The sequence below is a fragment of the Sinohyriopsis cumingii genome, chromosome 10 (assembly GCF_028554795.1).
Source record: "Sinohyriopsis cumingii isolate HCF-2022 chromosome 10, ASM2855479v2, whole genome shotgun sequence".
Classification (NCBI taxonomy): Eukaryota; Metazoa; Mollusca; class Bivalvia; order Unionida; family Unionidae; genus Sinohyriopsis; species Sinohyriopsis cumingii.
The window spans coordinates 67680149-67706044 of NC_142970.1; positions in this window are offsets into that span (position 1 = coordinate 67680149).

Genomic DNA, 25896 nt, shown 5'->3' on the forward strand with positions numbered 1-25896 from the left:
CACATAATAAATGAAGCAGATGCCAGAATAGGAATGTTCTCTAAATTAATTAACGTTTGCTTCAACACTGGTTAATTAATGTCACATTTGTGCACAATATATGTAAATGTTTTATGAGCAGTATATATCATTTAAAAAGTCATGTTTAATGGAAACACGCTACATATGATTTGAAGCGCAATATAAGTACAAAGGTCATACATAATTTTAACTATGACTCAGTATGCATTATTATACAAATGTTTCGTTCATTCGATGTTGTTTGCGGAACCTGCCTATGCTTAAAACTTATGCAAGCAAGGACGGAGTTTGACTTCCGTTATTGATTGTCAGTTTTATTTTTATTACATGTTCGGTCTGCAAATGTAGGGATGTAATTTCTTTTTTTTGTGTGCTGTTAGATGGATTAAAATAAGCAATGCAAAAGTTGTTTCTCAAAGTATGTTTTTGTGTAAAGCTCTTTCTCCATATTGTATTATGTTAAATGAATATGACTTAACCATACGTAATTGTAATTTTTCCTGCGTACAATTCTCATTAAAACTAACTTTTGATTCTACAGGTCAAAACAAGGTTCCACGTTGTTACGTATACATATGATTCAAAGGTAATAGCGGTGACGCCGGTTTGAAGGCTTATTGTCCAACATAAGGTCTAGGTTATGATTGACTGATAGATATTAATAAATGGTCTGCTGCACGTTTCAGTGTTGATAATGCTGGATCATCTCTATCATGAACGAAATGGCTATGACTGCATGAAACAAGCTATTATGTATCTGAGTGGTGAGGAATTGTTCTTTACACTCTATGTCTTCACCTATCCTTAACACAGAAAGTTTTTGTTTCTTCCGTTTTCGTTTAACGGTAATGTAACACTTGCATAAACAAAACATATTTGTTTTGTACTGTATGCACGTTATACGCATCATGGGTCTGGATACAAGATTTGTATGACATGGGCAGAAAGGCAACAAACAGCATTTACTTTAATGCAATGAATTGCTACTATTTCTTTATATGGTACTTGCAAAAGTGATAAATCATCAACTTTGTTAAATCATCGGACCGATCCTCGCAATTAAACAAATAAAAATGAATGAAGTAACAAAAGGAACGATATGATGAAACCCAATAAGAGCAATCGTCTTAGATCTAACCCAGTATCGCCCTCCTAAAAATAACAAGAAACAAACACGAAAACAAAGAAACAAACAAATCATTAGAGAAGGTGAAATTTAATATTAGAAGTCTATTGTGACATTAATTTTGGGATAAATGTGGACACGTGTTTAAGAAAGAAAAAGAAGAAATAAACGTGTGACAAGCGCATTAACTGTATTATTGGTATTCATGTCCCTGTGACCAATTTATATCACTGTTTTGAAAACACTGACACAGCTCTAATAATTATATCAGCTGATTGCCTAAAATATTTTAAGAATAACCAGATATGTTACCGTGTTAAAATGTCAGAAACCAATAGCACCATAACGTGACTTTGTGAAGATGATTCACAACATGGGAATGGGAAAACAATAAATGAACATAAATATACATAGTTTAATTTGAGAAATAGTCCTTAAAAAAAGTGTTTAATAAAATTACAGGAATTCATCATTAGGGTCAGGTATTACAGAAGGTGAAAGGTTAGCACACGAGGATGAAACGTCCTTTAACGTAATGTTGTAGAATAATGTTTCAACCAACATATAGTAAATAGGATGGTGTATTTCAGGAATGTAATACAAAAATGCAATGGATTTCATAGTTTAAGCTAAAATCACCAATAAAAGAACCTCAAATCAAAACAGATTTTTAAAATAATCTGTCGCCTTCTCTCTATGGTACACTCTAAGCCAACTACAAGTTAGAATTATAATGAGTGACTTTATTTTATGAAGGCAAATTTAAATTGTATCATTTGTTTGAGATATACTTCAAGGTTGCACTGAATTCTTTATTCAAAGTTTACTATGCATCATTGACTGTCAAGGAGGATTGTGCGTGTTAATGAGGGTGGAGTTTTCAACTACTAACTTTCGTCATTTTCCAGTTAATTAATGTGCTTTTCGGTGCAATACTTGCAAACAAAACCTTAACATTTAAACTTTATTAATTGTTTTTTAATTATACAAATTCTGTATTTCATCTTTGTTTACAGTAGAATCGATGAATGCATATGTTTGCAAAAGTTGAATCCGGTATGTCTCGAAACCTGATATAGAGATGACCGTATAAGACAAATGTGCGTATATTTCGCTGAATGTGTAAAGTCTTTTCACCTGAAAATGATAAACATCAATAAATCTAGTTCCTTTTTTTATCCAATCGAAATATAATTCTGGGTCATTTTGTATCTCCTTTTCCATTATCCCAATGCGACTAGTTTGAGTAGTTAGAAAGCATCTTTATACTGAGCTTTTGCTTTCCAGCTTGGAAGTTAATTTCGACTTTTGTCCATTGATCGGTTTCAAAATGATTTTCTTTTTTATTCATTTCGACGTAGATGCCATAAAAACCGAATCATTGTTTAATGCAACTCTGTCGTAATTATAACCAAATGATTTGATAAGAACATACTATGTAGTATTAGTCATGAGAGTGCACTTTCACTGACTACAAATATAATTCTGATTCCATACGTTCCTTTTCCAAAGCATATATACAAGACTTTCAGGCACTTTTATCAATCTATTTCTGGTATGCGATTCTCCAAGTCCGAACTTGTACGGAAGTCGACTTGAAGTATATACTGGAATAATATGAACAGCTGACATTACTTTCAAGGGTGCATCAATTCCTATAACCATACAAGTTTTATAATTTAAAGTAAGGTCAAATTTTTTTTTCTTCTAAGTATACTTTTAACTTCCTAAATATTTCACTGTCAAAATTACTTTTTGTTTAGGCTATCAATATCCGCTACAGTTTACCTTCCTCTCACCTCTATCTATCTACATTTTAATCATATCATGTCGGCCCTTATTTATTTAGTATATACGCTTACTAGTAATCGTTGTTGACTGTATATTTCGTCCTGTATCATCTGGAATATTATCGTACCGTAGTTTCCCAAGCTTTCTAAAGTTACGTTATAGTCTTCTTTTTCACACTGCACAATTTATGGTCTCACTTTGAATAGTACTTTCCATCGGTCCTTATATTTCATCAGACTCAAGCTCACATTGGTCTCTACTTTCTGATAGCAATACATTCTCTTAGTACCTGTTGATAGTCTTTACAAACTAAATAGCTGGTAGAAATATTTGTTTCCATCCCCGCTTGATATGACCTGAATGATGCAAATTATATATTATATATCAGCCCATGAGCTAATTATTATTATTATCATATAAACGATGTTCATATTCATCATAACAAATACTAATGCTAATACTACTACCACTACTACTACTACTACTAATAATAATAATACTAACACTTCTACTACTACTACTATTAATAATAATAATACAAATAAGAAAAATAAGAAGATTAATTTCATTACTACTACTACTACTAATAATAATAATGATAATAATAATAAAAGAAGAAGAAGAAGAAGAAGAAGAAGAAGAAGAAGAAGAAGAAAAAACAAGATAAAGAAGAAGAAGAACATAATAAAGATATCAATGATGACGATATGTACTGTGGGAATGATGGTAGTAATGGTGATACTTGCACAACTCCAATACTTCAGTCTCCATATGTAACACGGCTTCCTTAATTTATTTACAGTAAGTCAGGTTTTAATCATTTATAGACTAAAATGCTATCTCTATAATGTCGTTTTAGTGCAAACAGCATGTATTGATTAAATGTGTGCCATATATATGTATTGCTATTTGAGACCTCTGTGCACTGTTCTATTGCAGAAAGATTTGGCGAGCACATGCCGGAGTACTGTAACTGCTCTGGGTCAAATATCGTGCACACTTACCCGATTGTTCCAGGTAAGCAAAATAAAAACACTTATATTTTCCACACTAAATGTTTATAAGTATTGTATAACCTGTTAGATTGACAGGATGATATCACAGTAGTAGTGAAAGAAGAATGAGTTTCGACAGCTGTTATTATTAGTGTGCACATGGAACAAAATAGTTCTCTTTTCTTGTTTCCGTAATATTCAGCTTGTATATTTAACCATTAATAAATAAAAGCATCACGCGAAAAGTCAGGACTAGAAGAGGATGCATATGAACAAAAATACCACTTGCAAAACATATATGAGTGAAAACAAATATTCGTATCCATCTCCATCATATTGGTCATTTTATACGTGTATGAATAATAATATTTCGAAATTATTATTTACATCAAACATCGAAAAATTAAAAGAAGAAAATACACTTTTCGCACAGTATTTAAATTTAAAAGTCCAAAATGATAATTCATGTTACGTCGAAAAGGATTATACGTAAAATCTTTTGAATTTTCTTTGCTATTTAATACCTTGTAGATCCCGGAGACCATAAGCACGAGTGCTGGAACGAACAGTCATATAATTGCAAGTGCTGTGTTAGGTTGTAGTTCAGGTAACTGCATTATAATTTCAATTTAATTTTCTCAAGAATAATTTAGGTTACTGTTATTTCAATTTCGTCATTGCTATTAGGATGAGACATAATGTACTTATTGAGATCGTTATGCAATGTTTACAAACAGAAAACACATTTGAAGGAATAACGAAAACACTAAACATCCAAGCTAAACTGAAGAAAATATTTATTGATGCAATGTATAAAGTGTCAATTTTCATCATCTCTAATACTTGGTTAAAGCGATTGGAAGTCGAGTGCATGTAGAACGAAGTCCATTTTATTATCCTAAGTGTGATCCTGATTTTGACCCTACATCTTAATGAACTATAACATAACTGCCGACAGGCAAAACAAATTGCGTGGTAAACTGAGAATCGGTGACTTATGCCACGGAAATGAGGTTGAGGAAACAAACATGAGTATAAATAAGACAGGACAGAGTCCAGTTTAAACACAAAAAAAGGTCTTAGAGGCTTCAAAGATTATAAGTGTATTCTCTAGAACACACCTACAAAACTAAAAGGATCAAAAATCAAATAATCGTTCATTATTTTTTAAACGGCTAATGAAAAGGCGAACTGTTCTAAGCGTATATGATGCCAGTTCTTCAGAAAGACAATATTAAAAATGCTCAATGTCACGAAATTCTCTGTGGGAATAAATGAGTACGGTTATAAAATCGCACAAAGCAAATAAGGTAAGTATTTAGAAAATAGGGAAACGATCTATGTAAGGAAGAAAAGGATTATTATATAAATTAGGAACATTTTTAAAGTTATTTTCATGGTCTCCTACAAATCCACAACTTATTACCATCACAAATAAAATTATGTATCAAAGTTCTGTAATATATAAAATGAACATCAGAGTTGCAACGTGAGAAAGAAGTTGCATTTAACATGAAATCAATTTTTAACATTTACATATCATTCTTTTCTCATATAGATGTAATAGCAGCCATACTGTAAAACAACCGTAGCACACAATAATCCGAAACAAACTGGAAATGAATGCATGTTTTATACAATAATTCATTGACGCAATAAAAACATAGAAAATATTTTTATCTGGAATGATGGTGTGAACATTTTGCCATATGCTACAAAGACATAAAAGGCCTAATTAGTAATATATATATATAATACGTTAAGAAGTTGTATCATATATGTTCCAATCATCTAAGACAACGCATTTAGAGTGTAGAGAAAGTTGATTGTATAACCGTCACATGGATTTAATATTCTTTGTCAGATTTATATCGGACACATTTTACCACGCACATGCATCAGGCACAACCCTATGACTGCAGGAGTCATCACACATGTAAGTTCCTTGATCTAAAAGACTAAGTCACGATTCGTAGTATGGGAATCAAACCAATTCATTTAATTTAAAATTTAAAATGTGCAGTCCTGTGAGGTCATTTACAGCGGGCACATCTGGTGTTAATAGATTTTGTGAAATATAACATATGTGAACCCGAAGCACTAATTCTTTATTTAATAAAAGCTAAAAATATCCGGTATATGTCGTCCTGTTATACAGTAGTCATCAGTTCACATGAACTAATTTGAAATGCCTTCTCATACTATGGCGCATACCAGGTTAGACTTATGTTTAATAGGTTTGGTAGGAAACATGCGATGCCTAGATTGCTTCATGTCTAAATTAAAACTGAAAAACACATCGCTGTGTCAGATACTTTACGCTTCCACCATGTAATTCCAGCTGCAAAATAGAATTTCACATATGTGCCAGCTTATCTTTATTCTGTGCTTTATTGCCGTACATTATTAGTCGAAGAAATCCGGGTTTCTGTTTTTTTGTCTATTGCATCTAAAGATGCAAATACTTTATGACCATTAATGGCTCAAATTGCACTCTGCGCAATATAAGAATAAGCTGCCCCAAGCTTTATTAAAAAATCACAACATATAATATGCGGAAATCCTTTTTAGAAAATCGAAAGGTAACGCAGATATATGCTACAAGGATTGTATGTTTCTGTATCAAGAGTTAATCATATTTAAAAGCGCTAAGGTTTGGGTTAGAAAGGGGGAGAAGTGTGACATTATGTTTCAACACCGTTCAATAAAAGTATCAAAACTCGAAGAATAATGTTTTATTTTCAGACCCTCAATGCGCCTCCCTTTGCTCCCTTATTGCAAGAGACGTTGATTTGTCTATCCATTATTACAACGGTATTTCAGGTTTCAGGAAAATTAACGTGAAATAGTGTCAAAATAGTATCGAAACTGGTGAAACTAATCATTAGGTATTTTTTCTACCAGTAAAAGAAAAAAATATTTTTTAGTTTACGGTGGTATGATTGGTTTGGAATCTGTTTAGAAAGAATTGACTAAGACCTTTAACGATACTTACAGTTTGTAAATCTTATGGTTATTTTGAAATTGTATCTTTATCTGACTTGTTCAGGACTGTATTGTTTTACTTATTTTTCGAGCATGAAAAATCGTTTGTGCTGGAATTCATTTTTGTTGATTTAAATGCTACCACTGTTTAGATGTTGATTTTGAAGATGTCACAATAACTATGAAGCTATTATATGTGTTTGTCATATGTACATATAAGTGTTTGCATCGTCTTTTTACACTGTATGCTCCGATTTCTATTTCATTATGTTTCTGTTACGACCTTTTGCATTTGGTATCGTTATTGTCTTAAACAATATTCATATTTCTTCGATGTCTTTTGATTTTAGGATATATTTTATTTGTTCTGGGTTAAATCCGTGTTTTAAAACATGGCTTTACTTCAGTTGATGAAAGATAGTTTTCCCATATGAAGATTGTTTCTCGCTATCTCAATAACCTTGTGGCTGTTCATTGTTTATGGTGGATTGGGAATTTATCCGCGACAAAATTAGGACTTATATGTGATAAACCAATGGAAAATTTTGTTTAACTACGTAAGAGAAATTTATAAAGGTAGCAAATAAGATCATTATTAATTTCATACTTTCATTTACTAATGAAAAGTTTCACCTTTGATTTACTCTAGTTATGTTTGTGAATTTTGTTATGTCGCATGCATTTACGACATCTAAACCTCTAAAATACTATGTATGTATATTTGGTTTCGTTTCAGTATGGCATAGTCTGGCTACCATTCACAGTGACACATGCAGAAATGATATAGTACTACATTTATCCAGTAAGCATCAATAATAATGAGCAGTACCATCCTAATATTCCATTATTTTGTGTGTCATGCAGAGTTGTTGGAAGCATTAGAAACAACATCGACTTTTCAACAGAAATGGTCATAATTTATCGATATTTAAATTAATAGTATGTTGTAAATCCATCTTGTAAAATTATTCATGATTTCGTTCTTGTGTGATGAGGACTTTATATGTGAACAGGATGCAAAAATCAAACATTTGAAAAAGTAACATAAAGGTAGGAAATTCTTTAGTAAATATGTTAAATTGATACCGGATAATTAAATTGATAGAGACAGGATTACTGTTCACTTTGTAATCCCATTATGAACATTACAACATCACTGATTCTCATATGATTAGAACATATGTCGAAGTTTCGATCCATATTTAGAATTTAATTAATTCGCATCTAATCGCATCTAAACGTTATTTATGTTTAAGAAACACCTGACTTTGATTATCTAGTGTAACTAATCTTGAAACGTGTACCCACACATGAAAACTTTGATCGATTAAGCGGTTGTCACAAACTCACTGAGATCAAACTACAATTCTTTTTTATGAGAGACCTCTGACGATTATGGAATGAAAAGACTCTTTCTGCAGCCATCGATTAACGTAATATACCATTATATATGCTATACATAACATACTCGGAGAACACTGCTAATAAGGTCCAGTGACCACGGCAATCCGGATGACAACACTGCCTGCTTAATAAGTAAATGGCTGCCTACCGCCGAAGACAGGATGGAAAGGTTGAAAATCCTGACCACAGAAAGCAGGGTGAAGCCACATGGATAAGAAACGCGTGGCAAGTGACCGCTAATTGCATAAGATGAATGTAGAGAATTTGCCAGCAGAAAATTAGAATGACCGATTGACCAGGTAACCGCTGAATTTATTTGACATTTAGGACATGTTACGCTCTATAAAATAAGTGACAAAATGGTGATCTTGATTTGTATATTTCTGTAGGTACCTTTCAATCTTCTAGAGATCTGTGTTCATGCCTAAAACACACAGACGGTATGCACTTTGTATATGTAAGCAATTAAGCACACATGTTCGTTACCGCAATAAAGGGATTATGTAAATATATCGGACTATGTATATTTTTGATTAAAGAGTGGCATTATGATAACAGGTACTTATAATTTTGTCGTGTACTGAAAACATATTGTGCTTTATATCAAACTGTTATGTAAAACTATAAACAGTTCCTCAAGGTGGGTAATTTAAAAGATATCTTTTGTCGCCATTATTTGAATAAATGCTGGAACAGGATATAGTTAAAATACCATTTGATACTGAGCATTGCTTTGGTTTAGTCAGTGAAGATGCGACATTTATAATTTTTTATCGTATTACTTGATCAGGTGAAGATGTGCAGCAGATAATTCCCATAACAATCTTTACCAAAGCACCATCGGATCAATGCCTCCAGTATGACTCGTACAAATGTAAGTTGATAATCACTTAGTCTTATATCATTAAATAACGTCTGCCTTTTGTTTACTCAATCTATAATACTGATATAAATAAGTACCATATTTCCAAAATTAGGTTGTACAAAAAGTACATTTCTGCACATATTAAATGGTTTAGATGCGATACGTGGCGGCCCTGAAAAGGGAATCAGTGCGAAAGTGTGTTTTGTTATGTTGCAATCTAAATTGTAAAATTTAAGCTTTTATTTAGAAGAAATGATGGCAAAGGGTAGCAACCTGAAGCAAATTTATGAACCAGAATATGGATATTATAATTGAGCACTATATGCAGACAAAAATGCATATTTTCTCACGAAGCATCAATTATAATTTTCAATACAAACGAGTCTAGAAACAATTGTCTAGTATGCTTTTTGATATTTTATTGTAGCAAGGAGGCATTTTGATTTTTAAATACGTGTCAAAGATCTGTACCTCTGTGCATATTTAAATTATGACCCTTTTTCTCAAATTACATAAGATAATCTTGTGCGATTTTTCGTAGTTTCTTTCACTTAAGAGGATTTTGCATTTCTGGAATATTATGTGTTGACGTTACTAGCTAATTGGTCCTGGTTAAATGAATTGTATTGTGAGAAACCTAACTTTTACTGTATTTAATTGCTTACGTTTAAATATGTTATATCATACAAGTTGTCCTGGATGTCCTCAAAATCTTTTTTTTAACCTTAAATGAGAATGCTTGCAAGTATGGTTTTCATTATAAACATACACTGAGTGCAGGACATGTAGAGAATATTAAGATCAACTGTAGGCTAGTAATCAAACTGTCTCTGATGTTATTTTATTTTTTCTTATTATGTGAAGTATTCTTTTGAAATATGTGTCAAGCACATGCACTATTGCGTTTATATAAACGACGAGATTGTTGTGACTGATATCTGAAACATGTATTACGGAAGCCTGCCCATTTTATGTCAAATGTTTTCTAGCTTTGTTTTAGCTAAAGTGGAGGTTTCGTTATTGTAGATTATTTCTTGACCATTGGGCGTTGAGACAAATGCTAGATCATTGACCTTGTGTAAAGGGCGTTTACTATGGGCGCAAATTTTGTTGTTTTAATTGTTATGGTCGTTTAAAACAAACAAGTTTGGTCTGTATTCTATTGTGGAATTATGGTTTTGTGAACAAACATACACGTAGGGTAGCAAATGTACAGAACATCACATGCACATTTTCAATTATATTTTATTTCGTTTTTACAGATTTGTATGACCTAGGCAAACATGTTCAGCGGTGTGTGAGCGTGAATAACAGTACGGTGCTACCCCTAACACACTTAGTTACATTTCATGCAAGTCTTCTTGGTCGATAACGACATTTAGAAAAAAGAATTTAAATAATTTTCGAAGAATATCAAATCCATTGGTAAAAACAGAATAAAACCCCACTGCCAGAGTTCATATGATCAACGTTCAACATGCTTATCTCTATTTTTCATTAATCAGTCATTATGATATATACATTACAACATAATGAGGTTTAAAGATGGATATAAGGAACTTAATTATAATAAATAGAAGGCATTTAAATCTTTAATCATGAAATAGAGAAACAGTCAGTTATATTTGCCTGTTTCGACGAAACGTCTATTTCACACTGAATTCAAATGGCGATGAATTTGAAAATATTATAAATCAGAGGTTAAATTTAACGAAAGTGTGGACATTACCTTGCATTAATCCTTTACAATATCGTACTGGTTCGCCAAATCGTTTAGAAGAAGTCAAGGAGGTGCTCATGTAAAGCGATCAGTACTAGCACTTTCCGTGCTTAGAATTGATACAGAGCCTTGAACATTTCAGCTCAGATGTTTTTTTTTATTTTTGGGAATTGTGGAATATTCCGTTCATACTTTCAATGGTATATTCACACCTTTACCATAGCGACGGCGTCAACTGGAACAACTCTACACTTCTCTGTTTAAACAACGTGTATGAAATCTTCTTCGACCAATGCATTATTTAATCTTTATATGCAAAAAATAAGAAACCATTTGATGGAGTTTAACGCACAATTACCCATGATATAAATGCATAGTATGAATTAAATACTCATTCCTATAAGTGATATGTCTCAAAGCTATTTGTAGCAAATAATCTCATTTATAGTGTGGCGTTACCTGGCTGACCTACATCACAAGCATTAGCTGCAGAAAGAAGGTTATGGAGCATATGGCGGGTAAACATAAGACCACTTGCCCGCTTTTATATTATATTACAAAAGTCATTAAAATACAGTATACTAAACTTGAATAAAAGGAAATAATGTATTATTTTCAATGTAGTATGATTCGTTGAAATATATCACTACACTATGCAATTCTATACAATACCCAGCTACCCAAGCTAAACCACATTACTGAATGGATCAACAATGTATGCAATGATTAATGTTTTCGTGTCATCATAGTGTTCGAAAACAGTTTTTCCAGGTTTTTGCTCTGTGATAAATGGGTTGGGTATCGCAATATATCTGCAATATAACACAAATACCTTATATTGAATTCCAATTCATTGCAGCTATTTTCCATGACTACAGCAACTCACCGAACTATTGCACATGCGCGGGACACGATACTCACCATAACATCTTACATGTTGGTAAGAATGAAATCCAACCAACTCCTTCCGAATTCATAACTGAATGTGATTACGGTTTATTTGGCCACAATGCTATTATTTTTATTGCAATGCTTATGTTGTTCGTTGCACCATGATTTTAACTGTAGTTCATCATAATCTTTCTTGAGTTGCCAAAGGAACTAAAAACAAAAACGAACGTTTCATTCACTCAGTCAAATGCGACTGTTAATACAATTGCTTTAGAGATATACGTATATATGTGATGAAGAAGAAAACAGAAACGTTTGCAAATTATTTGATAAAATAGACCTAAACAGGAATAGTCCTAATAAAGTATTTGCAATGCTTAGAATTTGTGTAGTCGGCAAACATAGTAAAGGTGTATAGTATAACTTAACTTGATATGCTTATACGAAATGCATTCTGAAAACTAACATGTCGTCACTGATAATTTCAATCACAATCAATATATTAATGATTCTAGCACATTTGAAACAATTAGCACACTGGTCGAACAATTGAATCAATATATATATATATATATATATATATATATATATATATATATATATATATATATATATATATATATATATATATATATATATATATATGTATGTATGTATACATATATTCATAGGGTTCATTAAATAGCTTTTTCATACCTGACTCTTGTCTATAACTGTTTATTTATAAACACGGTGTTTACTAGAACTCAATACCTAACTTTCCTTTCTATTCGTTTTTGTTTTTAGCAGTATGTGGAAATTTAGGATCCGGGTTTGCAGTTCTGTCTAGAAGTAACTGGAGAGGATATTTTCACTGAAATAGTTCATTGAAATTATTAAGTGCTCCTTATCATTAGCTTGATAACTTATTATATAATTATCAAAACTCATTATAAGACATTCTGGAGTACATCATTGTTGTACATCATTACATTCATGACTATACTGTTTGACTTGTGATATGAAATTTAGGATAGTTTGGGATTTAATTCTTAATAATGTAAGTGTATATTAAATTTTCGTTTTGCATTGGAAACAAAGAAAAAAAAAGATCTTGTTATGGTTTCGCTTCATTCTTTGTCATAATTTAAGTCATAGAGTCGAAACAAGGTACAAGTTAGAAAATTAAGATCTTATTTACAATGAGCCGTAGAGTGAATGAACTTGTTAAATGTGAAGTGTATACAATACGATTGTATGATTTGGGGGCAAGCTGAGAGCAATATGGCACCAAACTAAACATTGTGTCCATGATAGGCGTGTCCTCCTTCGATCTGAGCACACCTCTCCTCAGGGCAATATATTAGTTAAATAATGCAGGGTTTAACAGAAAATAGTGTCAAAAGAACATGAGACATGCTTTCGCCACAATTCGAAATAGCTGTGAATACGAATCATGCAATGATAACAACTGCAACCTGGTTATATAGTTGCATTAAAGGACATACATGTTGCGGTAATTGTGTTAAGATTCATACTTATGTAACATTTAACACAAATAACATACAAAACTGGAAAATAAACAACTAGAGGATCAATGTATATAACGTACCTTTAATACGTTACGTATTTGTTACAAGAAACTAACACTTTATCATTGAAAACTTGGGAAAACTAGGTAGATTCAGAAACGTAGACACTATACATAAGTTTGTATACATCGACAACGCATGCTTAATACATCATACATAAACGGTAAGTATATTGAGGGATTTTAGTGGTGAAAAACAATTTTCATAAAGGCTAACCTGATCAGAAGCGATGAATAGACACAAAAATTTATCCTGGAAGCTAGTTCACAAATCTGTCTAGTCCTTATGTTATAAATATACCACAAATACTCGTATTTCAGCGTGCAGATTTCATGTTCATATCAAAGGCATAAGTGTTAATGCAGTCCATGCATAAATCATATTTTATTCACAGTTAATAATTACAACATTGGTATAAAGGGTTTCTGTTGTATCTACACAACCTTTAAACTTAGACCACCGTATACCTAGCGGTAGATTAGATGGTGAATCCGTAATGCTTAACAGGCTAGAAGAACCTTACATTGTGTCATAAGATTTGGGGAGGGTGCTCCGACTGCTGCGTTAGCTGATTGGAAAAGACATTATACTTACAAAGATGGTACAATTGAATAATGTAGAATATTTGTATCTAATTCTATATATTATATGACCGACATATCTAAACCAGCTGAACCTACGTTTTCTCTGCAGAAAATAAATAATCTAATTAGAATGTTTAACCTGTGGTTTGATCCCAAAGGCACACACATCTATATGTTAGAAGCGACTATTATTTGGTGTGACAAATTTGTTATATTGTTTTTTTCATCTTCTTTCTTGTGTTATACTTTCGTAATTTTTAGCTCTTGTGTTTCATTACTGGAAGAATAGTTCCATAATGCTTCGTTTACTTTACAAACTAGTTAAAGCAAATAATCGTTTTCCGTTCGTAATCTTAGTGATAAATTGATAATATCATGCCAGCTTTAGCGGAGACATAGGGTTTTAATTATGTTGCACACTCTACTGTTAGGAGTCCGAAATTCTCATAATATGTCAAATATTTGTATTAGACGCCTGAAGTTCGCAATGATAACAATCGTTAAATGGTGCCATTTAATTTAAGTAGTTTATTTATAATAATTATTAGGTTGCAAAAAACAATTCTCATTCATTGCAGCTCATGGGAACCAAACATATTGTTATAAGAACCATGAGGCATACAGACGTAAGTTAGATGTAATGATACAGAAGACAATGTCCATCTCCCTCTATCTCTTTTACGCTTTCTTTCTAAATAAAAAATAAAATTATATATATATATATATATATATATATATATATATATATATATATATATATATATATATATATATATATATATATATATATATATAATTACACGTAGGGGGAAATCTTAACGGTAGAAGTGGTATAACTAGTATGAAATCAGTCCAAGGTTTCTGGGAGTTTACCACACAGAGATACAGATAACTGTACAGACTATACACGATTGTTTGAAGTAACTATTTACATAGCGATACAATACAAATTCGTACAAATAATGTGGTTGTGCAACGCTACTTGTTTCAACACACCTTAACAAGACGCTCCTATAGAGGAATGTCCTAAGAGAAATGATTGTCGGGAATGAATATATCGAGTCATCTATTGGGTTTTTGGACCACTGCCGTACTACATGATTATTGTATGTGTTGTATATTTTAATGTAATTGTCGTTACCAAACATGTTAAAAGTTTAGTTCACTCGTAAGATAAACCATTTTAGGTTAACATTTAAAATCTATCTTATCATGTGTTACATTTTAATAACTGTCACGATGATGTAATATTAGTTATCATAGATTTGAGAGAATTTTAATGACAAGACTATTCTATTTATGATCACTTGGAACTTGTTATCTGTGAATTGGAATTAATAGGTTTGATTCGCTCAATTTTAGAAATGTAAACGTGGAGCTAATACCTTTTACTTTTAATATATTAGTCTGCATGAGTGTCGCATATAAACACTTGTCAAATAATTGTTCTTTAAACCCGCTTTAATATGTTCATTCTAGATAAGCCGATTGTAGTAAATTTTGGCAGATGTTAATCTTCCTCTGTTGTAAATAATATTAGGAAAAAGTCCATCTCTTGATGAGAATAATGATGCAAGACGTGGGAACAGATCAAAGAAATAAACACAATTTCCAGCACAGTCTCAAGTCGAACGTTAAACATTTAAAGCCGCACTAGTAGATGCAAGAAAGCTATATCCCATTACATGCAAAATTTGCATCACACAAGACGAATAATACATGTCTCCCCCCCCCAGGCACAGTTCAATCGCTAAGGCAAACTGGAGTTGTAATTAACCAAACGATTAGTGCTGGAACAAGGAAATGCATATAAAGATTTTATATTCATCGCCAAGGAAATCACAAAGCCATTCTCTTAAACTAAATATAAATCTGAAGAGGTTAATTTCTGCACGCAGATAAGAAGAATTTATCTAAATCACATGTTTTTCCCTTAATCTGCATACTTTTAAAAGTCAGTTAGATGCAGATGCTTTATTGTTTTAATACGTAGCCAGCCAGAAGGCAGTTGTGTTAATTGCTTTAGAGCAAAACGTTAATAGTTATTTAAATAATCAACATTACTACAATATTCTATATCCAAAACATATTATAGTTCGGCAGCTGTCAACAACAACATAGATGGCGCAGATATTCCAAAGTGATATATTTGCTAACATAAGCAATCACAATTCGCCGATGCCGTGACTTTCCTTCTGTATATGTTTGTGCTAGTGAGAAAGGAAGTGATATATTAATAAATGCTTTGGCAGGATCTTAGCCAGGTGTGATGGTCAAATTATCTATCATACATTCCTTTTAACCAGAATAATTCACCAGAATATATATATATATATATATATATATATATATATATATATATATATATATATATATATATATATATATATATATATATATATATGATTTAATTTAAGTGCTTGTTTGCTAGTTTAAATATGTTCTATTCCATTACATGCGATTATAATGTAAATGTATTTACCGGATTAGATATAGTCCAAAAACTTCAGTTCTGTATATCGTGTCGGTTTTTTTTTATATAAACAACTAATCATATAAATGCTGTATCTAATGTCTAACCTCGATTCCGAACCAGTGATTGTTTTAGCAAAAAACTTTTATTTCTTTCTCAGAGTAAGAATTATTAAGTTAAGTTAAAACCATAACTACAGTAGGTGATATGAAACATGTGTTTTTTGTTATAAACTTATATATTTTCTAGAAGATTGACCCGCATCCGGGAATATGTTAGACTTATTACTGATGTATTGAGAAAGAATAGTCATTTATTCCTTAACGCTTGAAAAGTCAGGTTGTTTTATGTTGTGTCCTGCCTGAACTTATTATTCTATTTTCTTCAAATTATTTTGAATTCAAGTGATTCTGTGTGTGTTTATGTGTGTGTGTGTCCACTAGTCCTTTATAATGTTATTGACGTTCTATTTGATGTAAATTTCATAATGTGGGATACAAATATTGAGCAAAAAATGTTTTAATTTTAGTGTGTCTATAAATTTCTACTATTTGATATAATTCTTTGCTTTGATACAATAATTATATCAAAGATAAAAAGGAAAATTAAGATCTGAAGTAAGATGAGGACTGAAATTTAGTAACAAGTGAAATGATGCACGCAATCCTGGAAAGTAAACATTTAACTGAGAAGGGAAATATATCAAAAAATCATGGGGGGGGGATTGTGGACAATATGTATGATGAAGGAAACACAATCATGTTTCATGTCTACCAGAGGAGAAAAATATGAAGTACACGTGGAATTTATTGCATAATATACGACTTACATTTAGAAATATGCCAACAGAATGATATTACTTTTATTTATTTCAGTACTACATCGAGAAATATGTGAAAACAGCCCATCAGTATGCAGATCACATCAATATCGTGAGAACGCTTCAATTCTTAAAAAATTATAATGCCTATTTACATTAGGTCGTAAATCAGAGCTTTTTTTTTTCTTCTTCTCAATAATGCAGTATTACTTATTTGAAGATTTTGAACCCTTGAATGTGAGGTTGATGACAATCTTATTTAGTAGACATTTTGGTTTCTCCGGAAAACCGATTATGTGCCATTTGTTATAGATTTTTTATAATTTACTATGCATTCAATTTGCACAATTTAACAAGTGACTCAGAGATTAGACATCATCTGTTTATCTTATATTTTGGGTTATATACTTTATGTTGAACGTAATCACCTGATTTATTGCAGACTGCGGAACACCCGAGTTCCCGAAATTTCCAAAGTATTTGGTACTGATTGATTTGTATTGCTTTGTCTTACAGTAGTCGTAATGTTCCTATCCAATAATATAATTACGATTTAAAAATCAATTTTGGTATAAAGTGCATGTATGCTCAACATTTAAAGTGAACATGCATTTAGTTTTGAAAATTGTTTCAGTATGGCATACACATCTTAGGATCAATATTGGTGAACATGAGATAGATTGCAGTACGGATCGTATACTTCATGCTGCAGGTATTCGATCAATGAATCAATCAGTTAATCAGTCCGTGAATCTATCTACCTATCTATCTTCAATCAATCCGTCCATCAATTTATCAACCTATCCATTCATCCATTTGTTTTATCTATCTATTTACCTAAAAGTCTATCTATCTATGTATCTATCTTTCTCCATCCATCCATTCATCCATTAGTTTATCATCGTATCCATCCATCCATTTATCTATCTATATATTTAAATATATATTTACATAACAATCTATCTGTCTGTCGGTCTGTCTGTCTTTCTATCGATCTATCTATCTATCTATCTATCTATCTATCTATACCCAAATATCTTTCTTTCTACCCATCCTCCATATCAATCAGTCCATCAAACCATACACGTGTCTCTCCTTCTATCCCTCTGGCACTAACTCCTGATTGTAATATCTAGATATAAACATCATGTATATAAGTGAATATATGTATTGATGAATCTATTCATTTTCTTTAAATTATATACATATATTCAACTTAAAATTTACATAGAAATTATGGACAAAATGTATTTTATTACTAAAAGAAATAAAGCATTACATTACATGCAATTCATCTGAAAACTGCCACTATAAATTTATACCTTTTAATCCAAACAAAGCCACGTTTCCACATCCAAGAAATGATCCATGCTCATGTACACATGGTAATGTATCTACTTACATTGACAATCTATCTATCTATCTATCTATCTATCTATCTATCTATCTATCTATCTATGTCTTTATCTACCTTTGTATGTATGTATGTATGTATGAATGTATGTATGTATGTATGTATGTATGTATGTATGTATGTATGGTGTTGTTGTAGGGTTTAACGTCATTTTTCAGCACACAATAGGATATACATGGCGGCCAGTATTAATGGTTGAAGAAGAACCCAGGAAAACCCCGGAAAGAACCACCGACCCACGGTTAGCTACTGGCAAGCTTTATCACATATGTATGTATGTATGTATGTATTTATGTATGTATGTATGTATGTATGTATGTATGTATGTATGTATGTATGTATGTATGTATGTATGTCTCTGTATGTGTGCCTTTCCTTTAGGCAACAAGTAAGAATGGAACAACGCCCAATTTATAGCCTGATAAATGTATAACTATGTTTTACCGTTAAAGTTACGCATGTATCGGATTTATATATGTTATCATCTGTGATTTCTTTATTGATTTTGAATGTCTAACATTTTTTGTATAAGGCGTTTTACTTCTTTTAATACACGCGGCAATAACATACATAGATCTATGTCTAAAAACTAATATTGACAAAATGTTGATGTATGGGCCGATTTCCTAATCTATAAATATAGCTTCATTTAGACACCAAGACAACGTTCTTTATGACATATTGGTAATAACACGGATTTCATCAAATGAAAATTTAAGCTATATTAAAACTCAAGTGAGCTGTTCTTAGATAATGTTATACCTGTGTTTCAATGTTGAAATAGTGTTTAAATGTAAAAAGAAATGGATATAAAGAGATACACGTAAAACCGTAAAACCGTACACTTGTGTCCAATAATAACGAGGGATATGAGAAGATTTTTGCTTCAAAAAGGTTTACGTTTTCTCAAATAAAAATTATTTGAAGCAACAGTCAAAAAGGTGATTCTGAAATGTGTAAGAATGTGCAAGATTTGACATAAATTTGTTTATGCTTAGTCAACAGAAAAGGATCTCCGTAATAACTCTCCGATATGGTTCACTAGAATTAGATCTAAATGTAAAACAAGAAAAGCTGATGTGGATATTATGTTCCATGAGAGATAAAAAAAATTATAACATATTTTGAAAATGAATCTAAAAGTATTAAGTGTTTTTTATTTGCCTTCGAAAAAGGTTTTGTAATATAATTGATTATGCTTTCTAGATGACAACAATTCACTAAGTATAGCAACTGCCTTTTGTTTGTAATTGGACCTGAAAGAAATGGCAAAGGATACATAGATGATTTATCATATAAGTGGGTTGTAAGGTAGCGACAAAGGATTGGTATATACGAAAATATATCTCTTAAATTGACTTTCATTAATTCAAATTAGAAATAAAGTAGACATACACCTGTAAGAATTATGCGGTCTCTATGGTAACCCAACATAAAGTTGAATGATGGTCTTGAGATAGTGGTGAGCACAAAAATAATGTTTGAAGGCTTTTAAAATATTATTAAACTATTAATAACCTTAGATTAATTCAAATAATTTAACTTTCTTTATACCTGTGCTGTATCTTTGGTTTGCAAAATAACTCATTATACGTTTAATATTATTGAAATTAATGGCTTGAACTTTTTCACGTGTCTGTGGAAAAGTTAATATGATTTGTTTTAGAACTTCCTGACAGGAAACTTGATTCCACAAAATTATTAAATTTTCGAAACCATACAGCATCATCGTCATTGACGCTATCGGCAACGACACGCGTAGCAGAACCAGCTATCTCCTCACTTACTTATACAACAACATTTACTGCCACATCGACAGCGGCATCTACTACTAGTACTAAGCAAGAAACAGAAGATGCAATAGGTAAATATATACATTAAAAGTTTTCGTTTCAAACATTAAACTAACAAAAAAGGATATGTGGCAACAGTACTAGGTCCGACTCTAGTGTACCCGACTCACGAGAATTGTGTAGATTGACAGATTTAAATGCAGCAAGGTGCACCATCCGTGTTCATTCCAGATCAACCGTTTTGTCGTTTTAGAGAAAGGGAATTTACTCCAACTGCCTTGGTACTCAATTTTAATTTTTGAGCTGATGTATTGTTTCAAACGAAAACCTATCAACAAAGACTGCAACAATCTGATTATACCTTTCTCAATCATGACTCGTCTATTTATCGTTTGTTGCAAAGTGATAATGGGGAAATATCGTTTGATATTTTATTTATTTAATGCTTTTTATCGTATTAAATCACAATGTGATTCACGCAATAGATGCTCGATAACCCTGGCGAACATTTAGAGAGGAAACCAAGAAAGCACAACAAGGTACCTAATCGTTCTGTACCATCAAACAATGTCTACTGTGAAATAACTATCTATTAAAACCCGCTCAAATTAATTTAAGCGCATTTCTCGACAGTAGATAAGATATTCAATTAATGTAGCATATTTTATATTCATACCTTGCTATTTTATTTATAACACTATTCATATTTTACCTAAATCTGAGTTACGCTGATTTTATTACGTAATGTTGAATTACGTTTTTTTTTCTTTATCACGCTGACTTACGGGTCCAGCAAACCAATTAGGGTATATTTTTTCTGATATATATATATATATATATATATATATATATATATATATATATATATATATATATATATATATATATATATATATATATAACTAGCCTTTTTAAGTGTTGTTCTAAAGCAATTTGATATATTAATACTATCCGCCCAGGACACAATAATACGAATACACAAACATGCTTGGAGCTATGTGCTATTGGTCAATTCCTATATATCAATGATGAATTTTCACTTAGTAATTATTAGTGAGGTATGATAATAACGATACAACTTAAAAATAATCTCCGTTTTCTGAATGAATTTAACATGGTACACAATTTAATCTCAATCCCTTCTTTTTTGCTTTTCACTCACCTCTCATGTACAAAGGATAAACTATATAGAAGTCTGGAGTGAGATAAAATCAAAATTGGACGAGATGAAAACCTTGAAACTAAAATTGCATCACGTAACCTACAATATGGTTGTTCATAACGGTATGTCAACACTTCCCTTGGGACCTGGATAAAGTGTTTATAAAACAAATGATACAAAGTTGGAATTGCCGGTCGAAACAGTAAGGTAAATGGCTTGGTTATGAGAAAAAAATATGTAAAGTATTTATTGCTTTCTTGATGATGTTGCTGCATCTTAAACATATTATAAGTATTTTAATCATTGATTGTTATTAATTAAATATGAAAATATCCAAAGGCCGCATCTCTCTCTCTCTCTCTCTCTCTCTCTGTTTACATCGTATCAATATAAGATAAAGAAAATCCATGCAAAGATGATGATAGACTATTTTCGCAGACGTAATACCACAGCGTTTATGGAGCTATGAAGAATGCTGGTAACTGTTACGGTAAACCAACGAAAGAGAGAGAGAGAGAGAGAGAGAGAGAGAATGGTATGGTCGGTACTAATGTTAACTGAAACACAATAATGCCTAAGATCAACTTTAATTATAGTACAATATTCTAATTACCTCTTGTAGGTTCGTCGTTTTGCTTAGATTCTATTCCACGCTAATTTCCTTGCGCCTGTACTTCAACGCATCGACGAGCGTTTAGTATTCAAGAAACAATGTGTATGTGGGCCTAGTCATCTGCTTTCTTCAATAAAACCATCCTGCATGTATATATCATAAGTGGAATGTATATTGATTTAATAAATGTGAATACAAATATATATTCAAGAATGAAAACAATCAACTTATCAATACGAAAAGGTCATTATGAATAAGCACAAAAAGACAGAACAAATGTCTGTAGCGGACACATAGTTGTCTAACGCAGTTTAGATGGCAAATATATGTATTCGTATCTGATATGTGTTGTATATATATATATATATATATATATATATATATATATATATATATATATATATATATATATATAACAACACTTGCATTTCCCACTTTAATTATTAATCAACAAGGCTTTTGAAAAGCTTGTAAATCAGAGGAAGAATTACGTGCGCTTTAGAGTAATGCTTACAGTGTCTTTGATTTTAATATGCACAACTGGCCAGTTAAGTGCATGCTAAAAAAACAGTAAAATCGTATCATTAATGTGTAAGGGTTAACGACAAAAAATCAGTGAGACGGCAATTTTTCTTTTCATTTATTTTCGGATGGTATTGTTACTCACTTTAGGTCTTTACGTATGTGACAAATCATCAACTATCTCCGTCATCTTACACAACCTCACGGTTACCCATCCTAGCGCATCAAATTGCATCACGGGAGATCACACTTCTTCAGAGGCAATTGTACTTAAAAATTGTAATGCCAGCTCTACGACGACGTGGAGAAAAGGTGAAAATGTACGTATTAACATACGATAGTTTTATTAAGTTCTCTTGCGTATGTCAAAATTTAAATAAATTCACTAGTGTATACAGTTATAATAATTCGAGTAATAATAAACCAACAAAGGAAATTTCGTTTTCTAATTATCATACAAGGTGTGTAGACCTTTTTTCCAGACGAAGTTAGTATTAGGCTTTGATTCAAAACTCTTCCGGCAGGAAGTTAAATTAGGATACGCAATCCAAGAAAACGAAATTTTACAGTTCAATAACTACCGAATAAACGGCCGATAAAAATATATTCCACCTGATTAATCCTCATGAAATTTAGTTTCCCTGATCGCAGATTCGGAATATTCGGATTGTACTCCACTAATACTGTCAAACTGTAATTGAAGAAGGTTTTACCTTCCTTAGCCAAGAAATCCATATACACACATGACAAACAGACATTTGATTTGACGGCTGAAGATACATATTGTAAATTATTAAATGTCTTCCATTTTTATAATAGATCACTAATGATGTCACTAGTATACATTGTTAAAACAATAAAAAAGAGGAACGATGTTATGTTTTATTATGCCTTATACATGGTGCAGATGCTTTCCTATTTCAGTCAGTAAGCGTTCACTCTGTTAAATTTCTCTAGGTTAAGGCAACATGTACCAGCATTCCTCTGTTCACCCCCATTGCCACATTTAAAGATAGAGTTTTCGACCCAATTTGAGGGAAGGCCGGGATTTTCCTTGGATGCCTTTCAGATGGATTTAAGGTACTTATAAGTAACAGAACGATATTGGAAAGAATCATGTATGTTAAGGTCCTGATAATGTAAGTCTTATAAACAAATATGGTACTATCATTAATATCTTTTCATCAGTTATTCGATGATGTGTTCTGCAAAGTATGTGTTTATATTCACATGTAACTGAGTATCAAATTATGAATGCTAAGGCAGTCCAATTTGCTTCTCTTGCCAGATATAAGCTTAACAAATGAACTAGTAATTATTAAACTATCTTTGGCAGGAAGACGTTATTGTCTGAAGACTAATGGATATGATCGCAATGTGAGAATGGTGTTACCACCCTCATAATGTTTACTGTGCGAAATCCAGAAAAAAGTGTGTTTATTGCATACAAAAGGTATTTATTTGGCAAATACATACATTTTCAAATATTCAACGTAGGATATAAAATTGCGAACCCCGCTGAAGGAACGTATTATAATATTTCGATACCAAAACTTCTTTTTCTTGATGCAGTAGGGAAGCTTATTCGTTAATTTCATTGATATTTCTTGCATTCGAATGTATACGATAAAACAACTCAGACTAAATGCGATGTCGAACAATATTTAATCACTTTATAAACCTAATAATTTGAATAAAATGTACAAATAATGCTTACACAAAAATCATTGTTACAAATGACGAAACTAAGATGAAGTAATGTCTTCGTTTGTCTACATGCTCAATTTTAGTTTTCGTAACTCTGATGGCAAGGGAAGACAAGCACAACGAGGATAGTCTGATAAGCCTTTACTATATTCACACTCTATACAAGAGGAGAACATTCGGAAGGCGCCAAATTAGAATTAATGCAAGCGATACGTTATGCCAGCCTGAAAGTATTTCAAGCGCCTTAGTTTTCTATTGGATAATGTGAATAAATAATTGCTTTCTAGTTGGTATAAATGTTGGTATGTTTAGCTTTGAATGTGGGATAACCAATAATATGATAAACGTATTATAATCGTCATTGGTTTCCACATTGTTCTCACTCCTTATTCGTTTACTTCTTCTGCTTCTTACTGTTAGTATTATTTTCAGTTTTGTCATCATTGCATTGACAATCATCATATGCATTAGTATCACAATTGCTACATTTTACTTATTTTATTATTTTAGTAATAATTATCAGCTTAATTATTATCAGATTTTTCTGATTTGTTCTTTCAGTTTGCTGTTCAAGACTGCCTTGTCGGTACACAAATCAAACATCTGAAATCGGAAGCATTTGGTGCGAATGATCCATCAAACTACTTTGTTATTAGATGGCGAATTAAATGCGTTTAACAAGATTCAATTTTGTTGAAGAACATATTTTAAATTGTTACGTTCGTGTGAGAAGCATTTCCTTTAAATTTTGCTTTATGCATTTATTCAAGCCTTTGTTATATTTCCTTCATGAAATCGTCATGCATACAGATGAAGACATGCATATAAAGCTTACTCAATGAAAAATAATCGCTTTATTTCTTTTGCAAACTATAATAACCCCAGAAAGGTCTTTGTTAATAAATTTCTTGGAAACATTAAGGATTGTTTAAAATTTCAAATGCTATGTGTTATAAACTGTTCAGTTTCCTATATAGCAAATTATAGAACAAGTGAAGATAACAATGAAATGATTAGAACAAATAAAAGAGAAAATTAATATACCGCTACGAGTCATTCAGTTTCTAGAATATGCTGAAGGACCCCTGATCTGGAATATCGCTGCCAAATGTGTATGCACAATATATGGTGTTGGGACATTTGCATTGTATGTCCCAGTACCTGACTTAATGGCACTATATATTAGATTACAATTAAAAGGGTCATATATTTAAACGGATGCAGACAGGATTTTATAAAACAATTTGCAAGAGAATAGATGCCTGCCGAAAACATAATTACGTGACGCAAAAATAACAGAGAGATAATAACGTATATTTTGACGATACTTGTAGTTTTCGTTGTATATTATTTATGATTGTGTTTTTGATGTCGTGTGTTCTCATTATTTATTGTGATCGGTTCAATTGTCTTCTCTTTGAAAAGACAAATTATCTCCA